This window comes from Protopterus annectens, chromosome 2.part0 (genome assembly GCF_019279795.1).
Source record: "Protopterus annectens isolate FY-2018-M chromosome 2.part0, PAN1.0, whole genome shotgun sequence".
Lineage (NCBI taxonomy): Eukaryota > Metazoa > Chordata > Ceratodontiformes > Protopteridae > Protopterus > Protopterus annectens.
This window is the reverse complement of record NC_056728.1, coordinates 880,578,865-880,602,292: the sequence shown is the minus strand read 5'-3', so window position 1 is coordinate 880,602,292 and position 23,428 is coordinate 880,578,865. Positions and strand designations below refer to the sequence as shown.

The 23,428-nt window shown below is 39.6% G+C and overlaps 1 long non-coding RNA gene across 1 annotated transcript in view; it reads right to left on the bottom strand.

Annotated features, from left to right (window-relative positions):
* Nucleotides 1-23,428, bottom strand: part of LOC122793276 — a 1,105,234-nt gene that overhangs the window by 128,814 nt on the left and 952,992 nt on the right. Inside the window, exon 2 of the long non-coding RNA XR_006363457.1 lies at nucleotides 8,730-8,822. This is a non-coding gene — a long non-coding RNA (uncharacterized LOC122793276). The remainder of the gene's footprint in view (nucleotides 1-8,729; nucleotides 8,823-23,428) is intronic.

The window sequence follows — 23,428 nt, the reverse complement described above, 5'->3', positions numbered from 1 at the left end:
TTTATTCACATGCCTATACCTTAATATACTCCTCTGTACAGTAACATGCTTCTTTTTTTTTACAAATATCTTAAGCTTTACTTTTGTTCTTCTTTCGGCTTTTCCCGGTTAGGGGTCGCCACAGTGGAACTTCGGTTCGCTAATGATTGGCAGTAGATTTTTTTTTTACGGGTGCTGAGGTGCCAGCTCGATGCCAAACCTACAACGAAGGCACGCCCATTCTATGCATGCCTTTCGAACACCACTCGACCAGGGGAAGGACATGCAGACTCCACACTGAAGGCACTCCAGCCAAGAATCGAACAGGAGAACCTCTTGCTGTGAGGCAACAATGCTACCGCTGTACCACTGCGGCTTTTAAATATCTTAAGCTTTACTGATGTCACTAAAATAAATCAGTTCTTCTTCCACACATTCATGCAGAAAGAGAAACAGAAGGTGCTTTTAGCAGGATACATTCACAGCATAACAATGGAAGAAATAACACATCAGTATACTGAAATAAGAACCTGACCCAATGGTGTGCAGATTCATTAATTAAAATAACGTGTAAAACATTTAAAAAAGTTGTCAGAGCTGAGAAAAAAAGGAAATTTGTAAGTACTGTTTCGTGAATCAAACAGTAATTAAGGAAGAAGGATAATCCTATGAGTGCATTTTCAGAAAGAAAATTAATGCCATTTAATGAAAAAGTGGAAACGATGGTCATTTATTCACATTTTCTTGCTAAGCATCATTGATTTTTTCAAAGTGCAGCTGCTGCTCTTTTTCTCATGAGTGTTGAAATAATTTACTTACCCTAGTAAATGGGTTCAGCCAGTATTACTGCTTTCAGACTTGACCATCCTGTAATTACGCTAACAAGTATGTTGTGCCCAAAAGGCATATGTCATCTGGCAGTGATGATACAATTCACTGGTATCTAACCTGGCTGTCAATTGGAAGGCTGTGGCCTATAGATGATTGACAGAGGACTGTTTTTTTTTGTTTTTTTTTTTGTTTTTTTTTTAATTTTTTTAAATAATTCTTTCTCTGCATTTCCTGAGATTTCCTCCTTAACTGGAATGTGCATCTAACTTTATTTTTCTATTATACCATGCAAACTTTAAGCCTGTACTTCATCAAATCTTCGAAAGTTGCAAGCTTTGCTAGTGTAGGGTCAGAAATGGCACTGAGATGTGAGCAGGCTCACAATGAACACCTCACATAGAATACAGCAGCAGCAGTAGCAGCTATTAAGTCAAAAAGTAGACAGACATTTGACAATAATTTATAGTAGGAAAAAAATCTATTAAACTAAAAGCATGTCCCTAGGAAAAAAAATATCTACTTTCCTTATTAATTTGTTAAACTAGTAAGTGAATAGGTCCTCAGGAGGAAAAGATTGATAACCTGGAGCACAGATCAAGGCAATGCCTGCCTGGAGACAATACCCACCACAGTGGTTGACAGGATTTTCTGCTCTTTTTGAGATTATCTCCTCACAGGAGTTGTGTGCTTTCCAATTCACCTGAACCCTGTCATACAAAGGACACACTGGATAGGACCCCAGTGATGACAATCCTAGACATGCACTGGTTGTTTTCTTTTCAGCCAGTATGGTGGATTCAGTACAGCTGGAAGAACAAGGGAATACAGTGGTGCTGCTATAAACTCTGCTGTACAAGGGATTTCTCTCAATGGCTTTACTGCTTATGACAAATGTTGCTCCCTTTTAAAACGCAACTGGTGGGGATTTAAGGTCTGCCTGCTCTACCCAGGTACTATATCAGCAGTAAGGAATGGGAGGATCGAGGTACTCTGCCAGCCGCAAGGAACAGCAGGATTGAGGTACTCTGCCAGCAGTAAGGAATGGGAGGATCGAAGTACTCTGCCACCAGTATGGAATGGGAGGATGGAAGTATTCTGCCAGCAGTACAAGGAACTTGTGTGCAGCAGTAAGGAATGTGAGGACTGAGGTACTCTGCTAGCAGTAAGGAATAGGAGGATATAAGTACTCTGCCAGCAGTAAGGAATGAGAGGATTCAGATACTCTGCCAGCAGTAAGGAATGGGAGGATCAAAGTACTCTGCCAGCAGTAAGGAATGGGAGGATCGAAGTATTCTGCCAGCAGTATGTGGTACTCTGCCGGCAGTAAGGAATGTGAGGACTGAGGCACTCTGTAATTTACAAGAAGCAGAGGGGTTTTGGCAGAGTTTAAGGAGCAGTTAGTTAGATGGCATTGTGGGTTTGGAGGATGAACGTCATTAGACTGAGAAGGAAATGTAGTGAAAGCTTGTGAGATCTAAATGCTAAATGGCTGGCTGGCTCACTCAACAAGGCAATGAGACCATCAAAGAAAAGATCAATCTGTGATGTTGCTTACATCATGTCCAAGCCCCATAAGGGTGCCAGTAGCTCTAAAGGTAACAGTAATGGCAGCACCTCCTTCCTTTCAAAACATAAACCTAAACATGTTTGTTCTGCATTTAATCATACAGCTTCCTCTTCTCTGCTCTGTAGCATTTTACCATGACCCAGGCAGGCTCAGAACAACAAAAAGACAGTTTCCAGGGAGGGACATGTGAAGCAATTTTGTATATGGACAAGGCAATGCCCAAGTGGGTCATGAAAGTCACTGAATTCTGCATTCTCCAGACAAAACCAGTCCTTCTAGCAAGAAGGCATGGCCAAAAATGTTCTCAAGTTTTTCAGACACTGGATGAATGATGTTGGTCAGCAGAAGGCTTAGCTAAGTTGGACCAGAGCACCACAGATGGCTGAACTGTCTGTCCTTGGTACTGCTTTGTTGTCTTCTTTTATTTCCTGCATTGCAAACTTTTTATAGTTTTGACTGCCAATTCAATATGTGGGAAAGAGACATCCTTCTAACACCTATTTTTATGTACTAATGTATTTATCTATTTGGAGATGGCCTATAGTGAATGTAATAGTTTTGTTGCTGTGCAGATTCTGTGTCTTTGCATTTCTTTGCAGCTTACAGCTCCACCCCACACTTTTTTCCATGTGTGTGTCAGTATAAAGGAAAGCAAGCTAATAATATAGAGACTGACCACAAATGTATTGTTTGGTTCTTTAAGCAGCCAACTCTACAGCCCTATATATATCTCAGCTCTCCCTATCTCCAGGAGCTTGTGAAACAAATCAGGAAGTCATTTTACTGATAATCCTTTTCTTTTAACCCTCCTTGTACAGTGTAGCCAAGCCTTGTGTGCTGAAGTCTTTGAGAATTCATGGTGGCATGGACACAGCAGACAGTCAGTCACCTTAGCAGCATTAAGACCCCTGGAATCAATGAACTTCCAGAGGAATTTTATAAATGGGGAATGGGACCTCCCCTTTGGGCAGTTCTCACTAGGATGTACAATACCAATGAGTTGCCACTAGATCTTCCCTCAGACCATAAATAAGTAGTTATCTCACTCATCCCCAAAGTTAGTAATGTTTACCCAATCTCATTGATTAATTTAGATCTGAAGATACTAGTTGCCTGGTTAGATTCCCTTCTGCCATGATTAGTTGAGGATGGCCAGTATGGATTTATACCTGGCAGGAATGGCGGGTGAGGGTGGTGACTTTGTTGGCTTTCCTCAAGAAGAAACAGCCCAGAAGGCATTCAACTCAGTTGACTTGGTTTTCTTTACAATGCACATGAAACACTTAACTGGGGAAACCTTTATTAACTGAATTAGATCCCTTTATAATCAACTCTCATTCATGATCTTGGTTAATGGAGGACTTTCTAGTCCAGGAAAGGTTGGTATGGGTTCTAGGCACAACTGCCTCTACCCCTGACCATTGTTGAGTGACAATTAATCCACAGTGTGCTGGACAAGGTGTTAGATCTATTTGGACTCTTTTAGCAGGACCCTGGGTCCCAAATGTAATCTTACCAAGTCAGTGCTAACTAAATGCAGGGATGTGGATTTTAACTTCAATAATTATAGCATTTAGGTAGTATAATCTTACAGGTATTTGGGTCTGCTTCTCCTCTGTGGGTCCTTCAGCTCCACTGTTGAGGCAAATTTAAAGGATTTGCAGGAGTTCACAAACATTACACCTATGTTGCAGAACGTTTAATCTATCTCAGGGAGGATTCGAGTCACTCAAGTGATGATTATATCCCACATTCTGCACCTGATTAAAAAGATTCCAATTCCTGTTAACCATCTCAGCTTCACTTGAGTACAGGACCTTATAAATGATGATGTTTTAGGGAGAATGGGCCTCAGAATATCTCCCTCCATTGGGTATATTCCAAGATTCGGGCTGTGGCCTTCCACATACAGAAACATATGTAGTTGCCTTCTATCAAAACCAAAATATTTGAAAGGCTAGGACAGATATTTCCCAGGAGGATATTCCCATGGACTGGTATATCTAAGAATACTTAAACAGTATCAGGGTCAGTGCCCTGGCATGAGGTAAATGCCCCATATGGCTGTATATGGCAGCATCCTCTGGTTAGAAAGCTAATCAGTCAGTCCCAAAGGGAATGATGGGATAGAATTAATATGTAGCCCCACCTCTTAACTAACTCAACAGGTAACCCCCTGAAGTGCTTCTATGATCTCAAGGGAGAATTCCACAAACATGTATTCCGGTTTGAGGGATCTAAGACACTTTTGCAGTGGCACATATTAAACAATGGCAATCAAGCGCTATTTACAAAGACGTGGGAAAAGTGGGCTGAAGCTAATGGTATTTCAACTGAATATATTTAAGGAACTACAACTGTGACACAGGGATTCATAAAGAAGCCAAATGCATATATTAAAGGTTGTAGTACAATGGCCCTGTTTAGCTGCAGTGAGGAAACACCTCAATACCAGCTAATTTGAAAGTCTATGAATCACTGTTAACTACACAAGTGCAGATCAGTACTTTCCTGCAATTAACAGTGATGTCCACATCATGTAAGCACAGTCACCACCCATCTCAGTAATTTTCCCACACATATACACACAAAATAAAAACCCACACAAGCACATAAAACACACCACATACCCCATATCTGTACTTGTAGTCAGAATGCCCACCATGTCTCCTTTTTCCATGCCCTAGTAATTCATGGATAATTACAGTTAATCCTTAACACCAGACATTTAACTTTTATACCTTTGTCATTCAGTAAATGGAGATTGGCACAGATACTGATATCCTAGCAATCTGCAATGTTTGTAAGAGGAATAATTAAAATCTCTCCATGATTTTGTCACACCATTATGTCAGGCTTTTATCCTGATACCTTCTGCTATGGCATAAAGAGGTATGCTTGCTGGTCCCTGTCCTTCACCCTTGTTAAGTTAGGAACTGTTGCTGGCATTGCATAATGCCTGACATCCTTAATAAATGTGAAAAAAACACCCTTCTAACTGATTTATTAGTGCAGTGGATTATGGGAAGGGGATTTGAGTGCCAAGGGTGCAGAGTTCAGATCCAGTGATTTTTATTTCACTAATGCATTTTAACCAAAAATCTCTGCTATCTAGTGGCAGCACAGATGACTAATCCTCCTCTCTAGGAGATGGGAGGATAAAGGACTAGAAAGCCCTTTTAAGGCTCACTAGTTACCCCTTGTGTCTAGTAGTTCCCCACAGCACATTATGCTTCTTTAACATAAGTGCCTTTCAGCTATCCCTGGTGCCTAAAGTCCACCTCAACCCCTTCCGGGTTTAAGTGCTTTTCAGGTATGTTACCTATGTGTGCTAAGGGTTTCTCATCCTGCCATCTCCTGTTTGGTAAATATTCTTCTGAAATTTCTTATGTTGACCACTTTATACATCAGAAATAATTTTCAAGGTTGCTGCCGATGGCTTACATTACTTCCTGGAGATATCCAATTTCATACTATATATTTAACACTGTTTCAAGTCATGTAGTCAGATAATATGGTCCATCTAAGGAACTTGTGGCACTTTTTGAGGATTTTTTCCTCCCTTCAGCATCATCCTATGGCTTCCATCCCAGTACCGATGTCCATCATTGGGTCTACCAGCAATCTTTTTCAACATTTCTTACTTTGAGTCTTAATGGAAGTTTCAAATAATTTTTTATTATGGCATGAAAACTTTACATGTTCTAATAAGGGAGGATAGATAATTTTCACTGATAGACTATATAAAGCTGAAATTGATACAGCATATCTCTGAAAAATCAAATTGTAAATACTGACCTAAGTTAGTTACGAAACTTCCGGAACACATGAATACAGACACTAAATCAACCATGGAAATTAAAAAAAAGATAATTTAGCATTTAATTTGTGAACAATAAACATACAAAAATTGAAACACACATTCCAGAAAGCATTTATAAATAGCTTTTGCCCTTTATTGTACACTATAATTACATCAGATTATGGTCAGGAATGAAATGTTGCTGCAGTTGCTTAAATTGTATGAGTGAGGTTCTCCTTCCTCATATCCCTTTCTTTCCTTTCCTTGTGTATTCCATCAATTTTATAGTTAAATAAACGAAAAAAAAATGTAATATATGGAGTTCCATTAATACGTACTGAAAATGGAATTAAGAAACTCTCTCTTGAGGTAAGTTTCTTGAATCCATTTCTGGGAACTAACTTTGGGTGGCATGATGCCAGGGAATCTTCTTGGGCTAGGCTTATATAGACTCCAGGGCTGTTAGCCTAGTACACACCTATGAACCTATAAAACAAATTAACTATGACCAGAGGCCTTATTATAATTGTCCATAAGAAGACAAAATGTTGTATTAGTAGAAAATCAGTGTCACTCAGGATCTCCAATCAATATGTGACCAGACTTGTTTATTCTACTTTGTATTCCACTTCGGTAAGGCTTTTCTATGTATGGGTCTTAGAAGCCTAGGTTGAAGGAAAAAAAATACAGCCTAATCAAATAAGAAGTCTTTCTCAGATTTGACCAGCATGAATGTTGACATTAGTAGGGGAAGGTTAAAGAAATCAGACCTGCTTAAATGTATAGGAATTGTTCATATGGAATAGCAACTTTTCTTTATCTAAGTAGACCACTCTATAAATCTTCAAAATTGCTTATATATTAGATTATCAAACTTTTAAAAGTTCAAACGTCATATGGTCGACACCATATGATCGAACTTTTAAAAGTTTGAAAATGTAATTAAAAAAATAAACCAAAGAAAAAACCTACATGAATGGTTTAAGGAGGGGGCAAGCCCCTCTGCATCCCCCACACTCCCCCACTCCCCGCTCTTTAAATATACCAACTCTGAGATCACAATACAGTGCAGAAAAGGGAAATCTTCCCATTCTACACTGTACAGAAATCTCCTCTGAAACTTTCAAACTTTTAAAAGTTCGATCATATGGTGTCGGCCATATGACGTTTGAACTTTTAAGAGTTCGACAACATGATATAGACCCTCTAAATTTTCTATTAAACCACACCAAAGAGAATGAATTTCATTTGACACTCATCCATCATGAAATGAATATGTTCATAGTGTGCAGAAATAGTAATGCATCATTATGAAAGTCCAGGTAAACTCCAAGCATTACAATTTGTCCCAAAATGGCCAGCAGCATAATATACCCAAGAGGAAAACCTTCAGCAACATATTTTCTGTCAATATCAGACTAGGAAAAAGTTCACATTCATTTGATATTTCCTTTTAACCTTTCTACCCAAGATTTCCCTGACATCAGGACTCTCTCCATTCCTCCTGTTGAATCTCTCATCCCATTTAACTACCTGGATTTAGCATGCCACATGTCATCATGGGAGATATCCCTCCTTTTGGAGAGAAATCCCTTTGGAAAGCCACAGCTTATTATACATGCTTAAGGCTTTCAACCATGGGAGATTAGGGTTTTATACTTCTGAAATGGAATCCCAGCCCTAGTGGCTGGCATGCCTGACTAAGCTACCATACATATGTGGCTTGACTTATGTTAAGTGTTTGCCCTGTGTCCCTAGTCTTTGCTGCTGCATGCTACACATTGTCTTTCACAGAGTGGTGGACTGAACCTTCTTCCCCTATCAGAATGGACAAACCAGCATCATCTGCTTAATTGCATACTCTTCTGTCCAGCTACTTGTTATTGTCATAGTTCTGCTTTTATCTGTCTATGCCACAGAGCTAGTTTAACTTAAGGTTGTTTCATATCAAGCTGGAAGCTCCCATGCAGAAGCATGAGCACAGGAATGTCATGTACTTCCTCCTCTACTGCTGCTGCGCTCTTCAGCCTCAGAGGCCATCATCTTAGTTTCTTATAGTACAAATGTGTGTGTGTGTGTGTGTGTGTGTGTGTGTGTGTGTGTGTGTGTGTGTGTGTGTGTGTGTGTGTCTAAGTAATATATATATTTTCCCAGATCAGCTAGTTGAACTTTATTAGTGATACCTCTACATCTTATAGGTTCATAGGTTCATAGATTAGTACTAGGCTAACAGCCCTTCTGGGCCATTTTAAGCCTAGCTAATTACCCCATGTGAGAATCAAACCCTGTACCTTGTAACTGTAAGGTAAACACCTTAACCATTATGCCAGTTATTCAGAGACATGATATGAACCAGAAGACCACATAAAGACACTCTTGAACTGTGCATACTTATGGCAACAAATGCACAATTTTGTGTGTCTAACAAGACATGGAAAAGGAGATTAGAAATCAACTTAAAAACCTGGAGAGGAAACTTGCAATAAATTAATTTACTTATCATTTGCAGTAAAAAAAAAATTGTCAGTACAAACTACAAACCATGACTACCTTGTCAGTCAGCAACGTGGGGAATGCAGTGAATAACTCTGAGAGTTCTTCAAAGACCTCAGCTTGGCTCTTGGATGATCAGATTATTGCTGCCTAACAGAGACAAATAAAGTATCCATTAGAACAACTTCAGTTATATTAAAAGACATTTTCAGACTTAGGGAATGACATTTAAAACAATATAAAACAAACAGTAGCGCAAGAGTAACTGAAAAGAAAGACCCTCTTTGAGTGGGAATATAACAGTATGGAACATAAATAACTTCACAAATAAAGGGAAAAATGTTATCTGATGTTTCCCAAATGAACATTCAGAAAACAAACAAAGGAAAACATTTCTAGAAATCACCAGCTGAGGAAAAATAAGACTTAATGAATGCACTTTTGTTTCTGTTTAAAATGCTGAGACTACTGTGTCTAAATTCAAATAAAAAATAACTCAATTAAATACTATTAGCTAACAAGTCAAGTACTAAAAAAAGTCAACAAAAATCTAACAACGTTCAAACAGTAGACAACAAATGTGCAATAATTAAAACTGAATGAAATCAAAACACTTAAATGCTGTATTAAATACAAAATAAGTAAATTTATTCATTGTGTTTTCACCATCCTCCGCGCTTTAAAATAATTAAAATTAATACTTGCATTCAAACTCGCATTTATACAGGCATCAAGGAGAATTTGCCTTTTATGCTATAAATAATCAAGTTCCTCTTCCCTGTCTCATTCTTAGATATTATGCAGGACATGGCCTACAACAAAAAACAAAATCTTTTGGAAATTGCTATACTATGAGGAATTCCTGAATATACGCATTTATTGCACTTTTGTTTTTTTAATCCATACATGATATTCATAAATCCTGCTGCATAGTTGTTTAGTAGTTTTATCTAGATAGAAAGCAAAATAAACCAAAACTTCTGACCATTCCAAATGTCAAAATTTAATGAGTCAGAAATTTCTAAATGCTGGAGATGTGGTAAAATAACAAATGTTTCTGGATTGTGGAAAAGTTGATAAGTATTGGAAGGATATAAATAATTTCATTAAGGCAATATGGACATATAAATCTGACCTTGCAGGAGCAATAATTTTGGTAAATGCGCCAATATCGTCTGTTGTAATCAATATTGTATGTTCTGGGGTCTCCTAGCAGTTGCTAGAAATGTAGTTACTATAAAACTGAAATCTAACTCAATTTCATTATTCAGTGATTCCATAGAATTATCCATTATTCTCTGAAATAATGAAAAAGAAGTAAAGAAGTTAAGAGCTGAAAACAGTATTATAAAATATTCTTGTTGGGACATATTGGAGATGTTAATTAAATATAATGAAAACCACATCTGAATTTCAGTTTTTGATGATCTGAAAAATGTCGATAGTGTTAACATTTTTTGAATCTTCCTTCCTCCTTTATACATATAGACTGTAAATATGTTACAATTACTAAAATTATTTAAAAAAAAACTCTTCTGAAATGTAGTCAAAAGCCCTCATGATTCAGATTTCCAGATGGTATTAAGATAACAATAATTAGAGCTATCATAAATAACTATACATAGATTGTTTAGAACACTTAAAATTGCACTTCTACTAATGCGTATTTTAAAATCATTTTCCAAAATGTATCCGATTCACAGTTGGGAAAATGGTTAAAATCTTCACCTGCAAGGTGCAGGTTTGTTGCTGACCTGCAGCTAATGCCTATGTGGAGTTTGCATGGTCTCACTGTGTCTCTGTGGGGCTCCTCCCACCACACAAAAACATGATGGGTATTTTCACCTCAATCTCACCCCACCCAGGGTTATGGGCACTAGCACAGACTATAGGTAGTGTCTATTGGGGAAGGGATGTATAGACCAACCACTTTAGGTATGATGCTCAGTACCATCTACGTAGGAGAACATGGATCACTGACTGTGTGCCATGACAGGAAAGGTCACTCACTGGTGTAAAAGGTTGTCTTGTGGCGATTTGGTCACATTGATTAAGGTAGGCAAAAACAGGCATGGGTATTTGCCAGTGTATTGGATTGAGGATTTGACCTACACCAGGGGCCCATTCTAATGGTGGTGGGGATTTGTGCCTCTATTGGGCAGTATGTGTACCTGCTATAAAGCCCAGCAGCCCTATGTCAATAAGCTACTGACCAGCTGGTGTCCAGTTGCTCAGCTTAGATTACCTGGGATAGCTATGTTGACTGAAAGCTGGATGCAAAACAAAATCACCTCCCAAACATGAAGTAAACACAGGTTCACTGGCAGGATGTAGCTTGCAAGTGAATGACATGATGGTAAGGAAGGGGCCGGGCATCCTGAGTATCCAGCAGACAAGGTGGATGGGCAATTCATTAGAACCACTTTGCTTGGGATCCCGAGTCTATGACTCAGGGGAGGATAACCTAGAAATGGCATGAAAACAGTATTGAGACAGAGCCTTCTGAAGACAATTAGGGTGACATCAGAAGTGCCAATAGACTCACGGCAATCAAACACCAGTGAAAACATAGGTTGAGATTATGAATACTGCTCTACGGCCCACAGGAGGATTGCAATAGAAAGGAAGAGAGTTAATTTGGGAAGCAGTTGCAGGACCTACAAGATAAAGCAGAACAACATAAGCTGGTGTTAATAATGGGGAAACTGAATGCTCATATCAGTACAGATGGAACAGGATAAGGGGGACTACCTGGATCAACATGGGTAGTTCAACAGGGATAAAGATGAAAAGACAATCCTAGACTTCTGTCTGTCAAATAGCTTGGTGGTGACCATCAACACATGGCTCAACAAAACAGACAGTCACAAGATCACATATAGGAGTGGTCAACATACAGCTTAAGTTAACATTCTCCTAGTAAGGAAAAGGGCACTGAGAGAGAGAGAGAGAGAGAGAGAGAGAGAGATAGAGAATCAGAGATTGCAAATTCATCCCAGTGAAAGAGTTGGCCTCCAGCATAAACCACCAGTGGCTACAAGCAGCTGGAAACAGTAAACAGAGAAGATTCTAAGGTCACAGATACTAGGCTGAAGACCTGGAAGTTGATTGAAGTGAAGAAAAGAGTTCAAGGAAATAATTAGGCATTTAGCATCTCAGGAAGAGGAGGAAACAGGCGAGGCTGAAGAAGAATGGCAGCATCTCAAAACAGCATATGTGAAAACTACAAAACAGATGTGTGTCTGATCCAGGTATGGAAAAAATGTGCAAAGGAATGTTTATGGATGTATGCAGAAAGCCAAGAAGTTATCAAAAGAAGTACTGAAAAAAGTGGGAGATTGAAAAGACAGTCCAGGCTAAGGAAGAGTACTGGTTGACTAACAAAGAGGCTAATACCAGTTTCTGGAAAGTGACTCAGCAGATTGCATAAAGAAACTATCAGACTGTATGGCAAACATAGAGAGAGAGAATTTATTTATTTATTTATTTATTTAACATTTGTTGGCCGGGAGATGCTCTTCAGACACCACAAAGAAAAGACTCTGCTATGGTACCCAAAGAGGTCACAGAACATTCAGAGGAAAAAGTAAACTGCAATTTTATTACAATCATTAAGCACTTTCATCTTCAAATAAGACTTCTTCAGAATAACAGATGCACTTCTAAGACAAGTATTTATAGAGAATTCAAAGTAAATCATCAAAGCAGAATTTTTACATCACTTCCCGCTACTTTCCATCTAAAAAACTTAAAGTAACAGACCACTATTTTCGATTGTATTCAGTACAATTTACCACACATAAGTTAAGAAAATACAATTTGAGAATCATACCTTATCTAAAATAGTCAATAATTGTATACTGAATTTTATACAAATATATAACCATGCACCTTCATAAGGATGCCATCCACAAATTGCTCACCAGTCCACAGGGCATCAAATGCAAATAGGAGGAGTATTCCAGCAGGTTCTGAATGAAAGAACCTAGCAGAAGCTGTACTGCTTCAGACACAGCCTATGATGAAAGAGGACCAGGAAGAACAACTCACCAGAGAACAAATAAGAACAGCACTAAGGAAAATGAAGTCAGGGAAAGCAGCTGGCTCAGACAAAGTCACGAGAAATATGATCAAGTTAATAGGTGTGTGATGCCTCACCACTGGACCAGTAATCAAGGAGCCTCAATCCTCACCACTGTCACCAATGCGGGATGTTCACTGGGAAGATAGCAGGTACACACACACAGTATTTCCAGATGCAGCTCTCTGCATCAAGTGCAGTTTCCCTTAAAAGCACACAAAGACAACAGTCAGTCCGAGGCTGGTTTCTCACTCTTTCTCCATATCCCCAATAAGAATCCCCACTGGCAGAGCTATAGAGTTGAGATCTCAGCTGAGTGACCAAACTAAGGCCCCCAGCAGCCTCTCTGTCCAACCAGTGCTTCATGTTCCTGCCCAAGTAGCTCACACAATCACACACGTACACACACACACACACACACACACACACACACACACACCCACACACACACCTGGGAAAGGCTGGCACAGGTTTACCAGCTATGCCCCCTTCTACCCAGACTATAAGGTAGTTACCAATGCCACCAGTCAACTCCATATCAGCTACTTTAAGATCCTTAACAAAGTGTGCCCAATCCTTAACTGTGTAATATTAATATTAACACAAATGGTAGTTTGACCAAGAGCAAGGCTATCAGGATTGGCCCACACAGTGTCACCAAATAAATATGCAAGTACTCTCTAAACTTTACACATCAGCCACAATGAAAGGTTTAAATATATTTAATAATAAGTAATAGAAGATAATGTATATATATATATATATATATATATATTGAAAATTAACTTTACGAACAGCCAGTTGGGCGACCCAAAAAGTTGAATCCAGATTGTTGAACGTCTCTGAAGTTCGAAACTCAGCAAAATGAACTGCAGATTCGCTGAGTTTCGAACTCAGATGTCAAACACAATGTAATGCGGGGGGGGCAAGCCCCCTGCATCCCCCCCATCTGGGGGCTGTGCCCCCCACACCCCCTACTTTAATATTCTAACTCTGAGGTCGCACTACAGTAGGGAAGGGATCAATTTCCCGATCCCCACTACAGTGCACTCCGCACCCACAATGCCGAAGCTGCAATGAGAAAATGTCAATGTGCATCCGCACACTGCACATTCATTGCATTTTTTTCAGCTAACTGTCAAATTGAAAACTTACTTCCATGCAAGTGACTTTCGACAAGTTGCATTTCAACGTTTCAAAGGTAAACCCTATATATATATATATATATATATATATATATATATATATATATATAGATATATATATATACACACACACACACACACACACACACACACACACACACACACACACACACACACACACACACACACAGTGACATCAGAGTTCAAAATCACAGGAAATATTTAAAACAACATTGCAGGACAGTCTCAAATAAATAAAGAAAAATATCTAAACTAAGCTTTATTATATTCCTGACTGAATCTAAGAAAAATTACTATAATCTAAGAATTTACAAACAGCATGGCAGATGTGGTGAATGGATCTTTTAGCTGTTGTCAGGTCCAAGACAGAATACAGAATGCTCTATTTCACTAAGAGACTTCTCAAATTAATATCTACAATATTACTGCTGGGATAGCTTGTAGAATGACATTATTTCTTGTCATCTGACTCTTAGTTCCCAGGTGAAACCCTCACTGCTGGAAGCTGGTAGTATTTAGCATCTACCTGTGAAAATACATAGACCTCAGATCTTTTGACAGATGCTAGAAGTCATAAAACATTGCATTCCTTCATGCTTTCAGATGTTTTGTTCACTCCAAAGACAATTCAGAAAACTTCTCAGCACCGACTCCATGTCTCTAGCTGCACTGAAAACTGAAAGATATCATCTTTTATTGCATAGCCTATAAAGTAATTTAATTTCAACTATTTTCCTAAAGTTTGCTTGATTGAAGTTAGGCCTCCAGTTTCCTCTGTTAACATATACATTTAAACAGTTACACTAGTGCATATACATTTCTGTTCTTTCTCCATAGGACACACTCTGGATGCTTTTCAAGCACACACACTTTATAAAATACCTTTTCAGCACACATGTCTGTACAAACCAGTTTGATATACACATGACATACAGTTATAATACATTTGTAACACAAGCATCTAATATATATATATATATATATATATATATATAATTTCGATATTCATCAATGACATATATTTACAAAATTCCAGCTAGCTGTGCTGGCATTATCTCCTTTCATCACAAGGTTAATTACAGGAGAAATGGCTCCAGGTAGTACTCAGAGCAGTTCCAGTGTACAAAAACAGAGGTGGCATTCGCAACTGTGGACAGTAGGGTATCAAGCTCCTGTCATGCTTCCAGAATGTGTTGCAGAGGTGAATGATAAATGAATACACAGAGTAACAGAAAGTAAGATGGGAGATGAACAGTTTGGACTCAGATCAGGATGTAGCACAACTGACCCAATGCTTGTAGTGACAGAGATAATTGAGAAGAAGCTGCAGATAAGAAGAGCCCAACTGGGTATTCTCAGACATGGAGAAAATATATGACAAGGTCCCAAGAAAGCTGATTTTGGCAGTCCTGCAATGGTTCAAAGTCCCATAAACACTGGTAGAATTAGTGCAGGCTATGTACAGGTATACAGCGACACAAGTACATACAGTGTTTGGACTCACAGAGGGTGTGCATCAGCGTTCAGCTCTGAGCCTACTGCTAATCATACTGCTGAAGGACTATGTTATCAAACAATTTGGAGGGGATATATCAACAAAGCTTCTGTATGCAAACAAGGTGGCATTATAAGTAGACTCCGTGCAAGAACTTTGGTAAATCAGCAAACTTTAGTGGAATGGAATCCAAAACTGAAGGCACGTGGGAAGAAACTAACTATTGACAAGACAGTAGTCAAGGCAACAAATGATGAAATTCAGAAGAAGCCGAAAATTAAGATAAAAGGGAAAGCAGTGGAACAGGTTAACAGCAGTTTCTGTGAAGATAGTTGAGAAGGGAAGTTAAAATGAGGAGCTCAAAGCTGCAGCCAAATGGCACAGAGAATCAGGGGAAGTGTACGATAAAAGAATGTGACAGAAGAAGCTGAGACATAAGACATGTAAAACAGTGGTTCAACCAGTATTACTGTATTGTACAGAAACCTGGGCAGTGAAAGGAGAGCAGATGATGATGCTAGAGGTGATGGAGATGATATGTCTGAGATGTGCGATAGGATATACATTCTGGAACACGCAAAGAAATCAGGGCAGATGCAAAAGTAGCTCTGATTGCACAGGTCACAGAGAACAGACTATGGTGACCCAGGCACATGCGCAGAAAAGCAGAAGATAATCTGGTGAAGAAGATTTGGAGGTGACAGGAAGAAGGCAACAGGAAATGACAGCATTCAGCAAATGGAATGTTTGAGAGAAGACCTGGGCCAGTCAGGCATGAGCATCAAAGGAGGAAGGAGAGTGGCAACAAATCAAGAACAATGGCAGCAGTTGATGCAACACCATGATAAATGCAGAAAATAATGGAAAATAGGAGGTCCCTTTTATTAATGACTCTTGATTATTTACCAAATCATCATTCTAGATCATGTAAGGATGTTAAATGCATCTATTAATTTGTAATGATTTTCTCTGATATCCAAACTATTAATATTACATTTCAAACCCTTGGATAAATTCTGTTCATGGGTTTTAATTTCACTGACTCAATTTCAGTTTATATATTGCTCTTATAACACTTAAAACGTTAAACACTCATTGATCGGGATACTGCTTACTAAGAAATCTTCTGTAAAAGCCATCTCAAAATGCACTAAAATCTTTTCTTCACTAGTCAAATCTCATTTCTTCACACAGTGATCTTTAACTCTGTTGTTCTTTAACTCTCTGGGATGCATACTTCTGTAAATCAATACATAATTATTACTGATGTAATTAAAACAGTAGTAAACAACTTGCTTCCTGACTTCCTTACTTTCTCATCCAAAAAAGTATTACGTCATTCTGTAACAAGATAAAAAGTTAGAATTTTATTTAAACATTCCACAAATAAAAGAAAAAAATTCAAGTGCACCAGTCCAGCACCCCAAAATATTGTCAATAAAGTAAAAAGACTGACTCCTATTGAGTAGGAGTATAGCAATACGGGCAATAAACAACTTCACAAATAACTTACAACCTTTCAGAGTACACAAAACTGCTGATGAGACCACTGATGTTTGGTCAACATGGATTAAGTTATTTCCTAGGACCTGTGAGCAGAGTCTGATAAGTATGAGTACCATCTAATTACACTACAGTCAGGCAATCTGCTTTGATTTTCACTAATTACATGAGATGTAAAATAACAACCTACATTATACGGGGCTCCATGACAGAAATCTGAGCCCCACACAAGGGCAAAGCTAGAATTAGTGGGGCTGTAGCCCCAGAACTTCAAAGACATAACTGCAGCAATCTTAGAAAACAATGAAAGTTGAAACGTGATGCTTTGCTGTTTATAGCATGTTTTGGGGCTTCCTGCAGCCTGGCTGTGTATATTGTGCACCTCACATGCCTGATACCTATATATCCTATGTCCAAGTGAGATCCCTGTACCTCAGAGTAAGGGGAACATTTCAGTTATGGTATCCCTAACTGCTACCTACCTATATATATATATATATATATATATATATATATATATATATATATACATATATATATATCCTTTGCCCGAGAGAGGTGTCCGTACCTCATAGTAAGGGGAACATTCTCAGTTATGGTATCCCTAACTGCTACCTATATATATCCTTTGTCCGAGAGAGGTGTCCATACCTCAGACTAAGGGGAACATTCTCAGTTATAGTATCCGTAACTGCTACCTATATATATCCTTTGTCCAAGCGAGGTGTCCGTACCTCAGAGTAAGGGGAACATTCTCAGTTATTGTATTTTTAACTTCTGAATGCAGTGAATATCTTTTGCATCACTATGATCAATTCCTTAAGACTCACAGGTATGAGCCTACTCAACTAGCATGCAGAGTATCAGACACATTCAGGGATACAATCAAAAAAGAAAAGAAAAGGGACGGCAGAGAATCCAAGCTGTAGGTAACCAGAAAAACATTCAAATCACACAGTCTGAATGCAGATTGATACACACTTGCAAAGAGTTGTGCCTCCCCTTATTTGCATTATGTAGTGCCCACAGGGGGGTGGAGAAATGGATGACAAAGACAATAAAGGGGAGGGAGCAGCAGCACATCTGTCTTGGATTCTTCTAGATAAACAGAGAATGGCCTGAACAATCTTGGGGGAAAAAAAGCAATAGAACATACAATCAGGCAAATGAGGAATGCTATGGCATCAGTAGCATATTGTACATTATCAGAGTATAACAGTACAATGACGCTATACCAGTGAAAAGTCGACGTACAACCTTCCAAACATAAACTAGACATGTTAAACACAGACATGAAAAACACACACATTGAACCTGGGGGGGGGGGGGGGGGGGGGCGCAGCAAAAAATACATTTTTACTCAGGGTCAAGTCCAGATGCAACCATCCCATGTTGAGGTGTTTCTTGTCCACTCCACACAGACACCACGAAATTATGAAACAACACTAACACTTACTATAACTTTGCACTACAATAAAGAAATTACTGACAAACACAACCCACTATGTATTCTAAGGTGAACTGTTCTGGCTTGCAACAATTTGTTTTGGAATATCTGACTAAACCGGTCCTATATATAATTAATATAACTTTTCATGTGTAAATGTCTATTTCATTTTTGTTTTGTGTATCAAAAAGTATTCATAAATGGTCTCTTTCCTCCGATTTCCTATAATGCTGATAACATTAGTAACATTTTCCTGTTTAAAAAAAGGAATTTCATAAATAATGTTACTCTTTTACTCGCAACTTACTTATTTTATATGTCTCAGCTTCCCATATTTAAGGCATTCTGCTACTTTAACACTACAGTCTTATTGCATCATGAACAGCGCCATCGCAAGACAGGGATAAATCCCTGACTAGGACTCAGATGCCTTGAGCTTGACTATTGGTTTAGATGTTCCCTGATATGTGGATGGAGAGGAATGATGCGTGTTTGGCTATCTTCTAGGAAGAGGGATGACTGGTGTGTGTTCATGAAAAAATGTTCCATGACAGAATTCCCAGTGGAGACTGACGGTCATATCATAGGATCACAGGAAGTTATTAGGTTATTGGCCCTGAAGCCCTTACAGCCCTAGCCAAGAATTTAGCCCATGTTCTGACAAGTCAGCACCCAATGCCCTTGTCCAGCAGGAACACAGGTAGAATCCCAGGGGTGTATTTTCTGTTCCCCATCCAGTCATCCAGGTTGCTCTTAAACAGGGTTAATAAGGTACTCTGCTTTACGTGGAGAGGGAGTCTATTCCACAGAAGGGGGAGTCTCTGGCACACAAATCTGTCACACCAACAAGTCCCATTGATGTCACAGACCAGGTTGAGGTTGCGTGTGCAGGTTAATCAAGTGAAGCTTGACCTGCGGATATGCAGCAGTCCCATCAAGGTGGGGTCTGAGATTTCTTTGTATGCCAGACAGAAGTCACCTTTGAGGAGTCTGTATGAGACTGAGTAGAGGGCAGGGCCTTTAGCCTATCTGTGTATGATAGATATTTGCGGTCCTGGATTCTCCTGGTGAGGAACCTTTGAGGTCTCTCCAGCTGCTGCATGTGCTTTGTGAGGTACATGCTGAAAGGGACATTGTTCTCAAAAATGGGTCTTATAAGGAAGGAGTACAGGGATGTTATGACCTCCTTGTCCCTGGATGAGATATCCTTACTAATGACGTGGGCCATGTAGAAAGATTTCCATACAATGGAGGCAATATGGTGGTTAAAAGTCAGTTTGCTATCAACCTGAGTGCCCAAGTCCCTCATGACTGATTGCCTGCAAAGAAGGTTTGTTCAACCAATCACATCAGACAGAGATGTGACATGCATAATAAAAGAACATTGCACTCCAACCCCATGGACATGAACACTCGTATGTGGGTGTTAGGGGTGACTAGAAAAACAACACAACACATCACTCCTGATGGGTGCCTCAGTGATGGCCCCTCTTTTTGGCAATCACCCCAGTAATGGGAACAAATGGTCAAGTAGAGCAAGAGTGTGAGAGTTGGCAGGCAAAAGGAGTAAAACATATTAAAAAAAAAATAATATATATATATATATATATATATATATATATATATATATATATATATATATATATATATATATATATATATATATATACATATATATATATATATATATATATATATATATATATATATATATATATATATATATATAAAATTGCCTTTCTTTACATTTGACTGATTTTCAGCTTTGTATACTTTGCTAATAGGTTTCTTCTGGTTCTTCAGTTGTTACATATTTCTATTTCCTGTTGCCATATTAGGTTTATTTTTGAATACTCTTGGAACACATAAATTCAGTTCATGTAACAGCTTTGTCTGACAAGCTTCCCTGTGAATACTACTAATAAATGGAGTGAACCCCATATATGCAAAGATTCATGGAGCTTTCTAGAGTTAATAAATAAGATACCTTTTAAGGATTCATATGTTTTTATAACAGTTGAAATTAAGGATCTTTATTCTGTAATACCTCATAACCCAGCCACTGGGGATGCACAAGCCAGTGCATTTCTTTGTGCCGGTCCCAAGCCCGGATAAATGGGGAGGGTTGCGTCATGAAGGCCATCCGGCGTAAAACTTCTGCCAAAAATTACTGATGCGGAGAACTTCTCATAATTGCATACCGGATTGGTCGAAGCCTGGGTTAACAACGACCGCCACCAGTACTGTTAGCCTACAGGGTGCTGGCGGAAATTGGGCTACTGTTGGCCGAAGGAGAAGAGGAGGGCGAAGGCATGCCCGAAGGCAGGAAGATAGGAGGAAGGTTAGGAGTGTAGCAGTGAGGGTAGGAACTTTGAATGTTGGCAGTATGACTGGTATAGGAAGAGAGCTAGCTGATATGATGGAGAGAAGGAAGGTTGATATATTGTGCATGCAAGAGACCAGATGGAAGGGAAGTAAGGCTAGGTGTTTAGGAAACGGGTTCAAATTGTTCTATCATGGTGTGGATGGCAGGAGAAATGGGGTAGGGGTTATACTAAAGGAACAATATGCCAAGAGTGTTTTAGACGTGAAGAGAGTGTCTGACCGAGTGATGTTTATGAAGCTCGAAATTGATGGTGTAATGATGAATGTTGTTAGTGCATATGCTCCACAAGTTGGGTGTGCGATGGATGAGAAAGAGAAATTTTGGAGTGAGTTGGATGAAGTTGTGGTGAGTGTACCCAAGGGTGAGAGACTAGTGATTGGAGCGGACTTTAATGGGCATGTTGGTGAAGTGAACAGAGGGGATGAGGAAGTGATGGGTAGGTATGGTGTTAAGGAGAGGAATGCAGAAGGTCAGATGATTGTGGATTTTGTGAGAAGGATGGACATGGCTGTGGTGAATACGTATTTTAAGAAGAGGGTGGAGCATAGGGTGACGTACAAGAGTGGAGGAAGATGCTCACAGGTTGATTATATACTATGTAGGAGGGCCAGTCTGAAGGAGATTGGAGACTGTAAGGTGGTGGCTGGGGAAAGTGTAGTTAAGCAGCATAGAATGGTGGTATGTAGAATGACGTTGGTGATCAAGAACAGGAGGAGGAGTGTGAAAGCTGTGCCAAGGATTAAATGGTGGAAGTTAAAAATGGGTAATTGTGAAGTGGAGTTTAGGGAAGAGTTAAGACAGGCACTGGAAGGCAGTGGAGAGTTACCGAATAGCTGGGTAACTACAGCAGAACTAGTAAGGGTGACTGCTAGAAATGTGTTTGGTGTGACATCTGGACAGAGGAAGGAGGACAAGGAGACCTGGTGGTGGAATGAGGAAGTACAGGAGATTATACAGAGGAAGAGGCTGGCGTAGAAGAAGTGGGATTGTCAAAGAGATGAAGAAAGTAGACATGAGCATAAGGAGATGAAGCGCATGGCAAAGAGAGAGGTGGCAAAAGCTAAGGATAGGGCATATGGAGAGTTGTACGAGAGATTGGACACTAAAGAGGGAGAAAAGGACCTGTACCGATTAGCTAGACAGAGGGACAGAGCTGGGAAAGATGTGCAGCATGTAAGGGTGATAAAGGATAGTGAGGGAAAGGTACTCACAAGAGAGGAGAGTGTGTTGAGTAGATGGAAAGAGTATTTTGAGAGGCTGATGAATGAAGAGAATGAGAGAGAGATAGAAGGTTGGATGATGTGGGGATAGTGAATCAGGAAGTGAAACAGATTACCAAGGAGGAAGTAAGGGCAGCTATGAGGAGGATGAAGAATGGAAAGGCTGTTGGCCCAGATGACATACCAATGGAAGCATGGAGGTGCTTAGGAGAAATGGCAGTGGAATTTCTAACTAGATTGTTTAATGAAATTTTGGAAAGTCAGAGGATGCCTGAGGAGTGGAGAAAAAAGTGTTTTGGTACCTATCTTTAAGAATAAGGGTGATGTGCAGAGCTGCAGTAACTACAGAGGGATAAAACTGATTAGTCACAGCTTGAAGTTATGGGAAAGAGTAGTGGAAGCAAGGTTAAGAAGGGAGGTGATGATTAGTGATCAGCAGTATGGTTTCATGCCAGGAAAGAGCACTACAGATGCAATGTTTGCTCTGAGAGTGTTGTTGGAGAAATACAGAGAAGGTCAGAAGGAGTTGCATTGTGTCTTTGTAGACTTGGAGAAAGCATATGACAGGGTGCCTAGAGAAGAGTTGTGGTATTGTATGAGGAAGTCGGGAGTGGCAGAGAAGTACATAAGAGTGGTACAGGATATGTACGAGGGTAGTGTGACAGTGGTGAGGACTGCAGTGGGAGTGACAGATCCGTTTAAGGTGGAGGTGGGATTACATCAAGGATCAGCTCTGAGTCCTTTCTTATTTGCAGTGGTGATGGACAGGTTGACAGATGAGTTCAGACAGGAGGCCCCGTGGACTATGATGTTTGCAGATGACTTTGTGATCTGTAGTGAGAGTAGGAATCAGGTTGAGGAGACTCTGGAGAGGTGGAAATATGCTCTAGAGAGCAGAGGAATGAGGGTCAGCAGGGCTAAGACAGAATATATGTGTGTAAATGAGAGGGAGGGTAGAGGAATGGTGAGGATGCAGGGAGTAGAGTTGGTAAAGGTGGACGAGTTTAAGTACTTGGGATCAACAGTTCAGAGTAATGGTGAATGTGGAAGAGAGGTGAAGAAGAGAGTACAGGCAGGGTGGAATGGGTGGAGAAGAGTGTCAGGAGTGATTTGTGACAGACGGGTACCAGTAAGAGTGAAAGGGAAGGTCTACAAGAGGGTAGTGAGACCAGCTATGTTATATGGGTTGGAATTAGTGGCATTGACAAAATGGCAGGAGTCAGAACTGGATGTGGCAGAGTTAAAGATGTTAAGATTTGCAATCGGTGTGACTAGGATGGATAGGATTAGGAATCAGTATATTAGAGGGTCAGCTCATGTTGGACAGTTTGGAGACAAAGCAAGAGAGACGAGATTGCGTTGGTTTGGACATGTGCTGAGGAGGGATGATGGGTATATTGGGAAAAAGATACTAAGGATGGAGCTGCCATGTAAGAGGAATAGAGGAAGGCCTAAGAT